This window comes from Lampris incognitus, chromosome 19, assembly GCF_029633865.1.
Source record: "Lampris incognitus isolate fLamInc1 chromosome 19, fLamInc1.hap2, whole genome shotgun sequence".
Lineage (NCBI taxonomy): Eukaryota > Metazoa > Chordata > Actinopteri > Lampriformes > Lampridae > Lampris > Lampris incognitus.
In genome coordinates, this window is record NC_079229.1 from 38,330,392 (window position 1) to 38,332,891 (window position 2,500).

General features: G+C 50.0%; 1 protein-coding gene across 1 annotated transcript in view; it reads right to left on the reverse strand.

Moving 5' to 3' along the window:
• Positions 1 to 2,401, reverse strand: part of chodl (chondrolectin) — a 40,299-nt gene extending 37,898 nt beyond the window's left edge. The window contains exon 1 of the mRNA XM_056299777.1: positions 2,375 to 2,401. The gene's annotated coding sequence lies outside the window, so the exon portion shown is untranslated. The remainder of the gene's footprint in view (positions 1 to 2,374) is intronic.
• Positions 2,402 to 2,500: the final 99 nt, after the last annotated feature.

Sequence of the window (2,500 nt, forward strand, 5' to 3'; positions counted from 1 at the left end):
CCTGTAGATGGTGTATACTGTAGAGTCCTGGTCTGTAGATGGTGTATACTGTAGAGTCCTGGTCTATAGATGGTGTAGACTGTGGAGTCCTGACCTGTAGATGGTGTAGACTGTGGAGTCCTGACCTGTAGATGGTGTAGACTGTGGAGTACTGGTCTGACGTGTTAGCTCTCCTGTGTTGTGCCATCCTCTTGGCTAGTGTCTGTTTGGTTTCCCCGATGTACAAGTCACGACAATCCTCCTCCCGACACTTAACAGCATGAGGTTTTTCTCAACATAGACGGCCTCTTTACAGAGTACACCTGTCACCATCGTACAAAGCTGTGATTACAGAAATTCCCAAATCCTCTGTGAACAGTTCACATGGCTATTGAAACTCTACTTAATGGTCACGGTAACATGCATATTAAACTGGTTGTTGGTTTGGGTCGTTATGCCACTGTATTGTTTATAAGGGTGGGGGTACCTGCAGCCACTGTATTGTTTATAAGGGTGGGGACACCTGCAGTCCCTGTATTGTTTATAAGGGTGGGGGTACCTGCAGCCACTGTATTGTTTATGAGGGTGGGGAACCTGCAGCCACTGTATTGTTTATAAGGGTGGGGGTACCTGCAGCCACTGTATTGTTTATAAGGGTGGGGTACCTACAGCCACTGTATTGTTTATAAGGGTGGGGACACCTGCAGCCACTGTATTGTTTATAAGGGTGGGGTACCTGCAGCCACTGTATTGTTTATAAGGGTGGGGTACCTACAGCCACTGTATTGTTTATAAGGGTGGGGGTACCTACAGTCACTGTATTGTTTATAAGGGTGGGGGTACCTACAGCCACTGTATTGTTTATAAGGGTGGGGGTACCTACAGCCACTGTATTGTTTATAAGGGTGGGGTACCTGCAGCCACTGTATTGTTTATAAGGGTGGGGTACCTACAGCCACTGTATTGTTTATAAGGGTGGGGTACCTGCAGTCAGGTAAGACTGAAGAGGTCACTGAGGTGATGATGAAACGTTTCTCTCCATAAAGGTGGTGTCCAGGTGACCTGATCCACCTTTCTACGGTTCCCTGAGCTGGATCACTGACCATGCATCAGGACATCTGAACCCGTGTCGGTGAGGACCGCTTTCAGCTTGTACGTGAGTCCAAGCCAACGGTGCATAATGCTGCAGACTACAGGAACCACCTGAGATTCAGCATCAGATGCAGACGGAGCAGGATTACGCTCAGAACCTGCAAATGAAATCTTGGGTCAAGGGCCACCGAGCTAAGCGGGCCCTCCAGAAGGCACAGAGCCAGCTGCTGAACGAACGGGTGAGACAAACTAATTGGACCATCGACGCTTTGAAAGCCAAAGTGGAGCAGGTCCAACACAGACTCACGTGGCGTCTAGATGACACCGCTTTCCAACGTGTGATTGAGTTCACGGAGAAGGCTCGTCTAGCTTAACGTGGGAAGTTGAAAACCAGGCAGCAAAAGAAGTTCGACCTACTTGCTGCACGCCAGAGACACCAGCAGACAACGGACGGCGCCCTCACCGGAGACAGACGCCAGACACATACCAGCCATGTGGACAAGTGGGTGAAGAATCTGTCCAACAGACAACTCACCAGGCGGAGAAAGAAGCCCTTGCTAAGGGGCTGAATTTTGCTGTCTCGCCGAGGGAAATCCCGCTAGTGGACCTGATCACAGACACGGAATCAGAGATCAGTAAAAACAACATGGTGGACCCGGAAGCGGAGCAACCACAGACAAATGTTTCAGACTGTCTCAGCAATGCCAAACTGCCACCATCCAATATCAGTAGGGATGAGAGGAAAGCTCTCACGACTCTCAGTAAGGACAATAACATCATCATCCTTCCAGCGGACAAAGGCAGATGCACCGTTGTATTAAACCAGACACACTGTCATGAGGAAGTCATAATGTTGCTTAGCAACAGGAATACTTGTGAGCCCCTGAAACCAGATCCAGGCAGTGGTCACAAGAAAAAGGTGACAGATTGACTGAGGCTGTTGGAACAGGACAATACTGTTGACAGAATGTTGTACCACAGATTATACCCAGGGGGCGCTACACCTAGTCTGTATGGGTTACCTAAGATACATAAACAGGATGTGCCAATACGGCCTATTGTTATTATGATTAACTCAGTGACCTATAACCTCTATAATTTTCTGGCATCTATTCTGAACCCGTAGGTAGTCAGTAATGAACATCACATTCACAACGCTGTGGGTGTGGTGGATCGGGGGAGGGACGTCATCATGGAGGGTGTGTGTGTGTGTGTGTGTGTGTGTGTGTGCGTGCGTGCGCGTGTGTGCGTGTGTGTGTGTCCATAATGCGCTCCAGCGTGGAGATACAGGACGGGAACTCACCGCTCACCACGCGCGTCCCGTGTCCGGCGGCGCAGACCGTCAGCAGCAGAACCAGGACCCGCAGCGCGCTCCCGCAGCTCATCGCGGACAGCGGGATGACTGAAGAGTCTCGGTTAGAATCAGAGA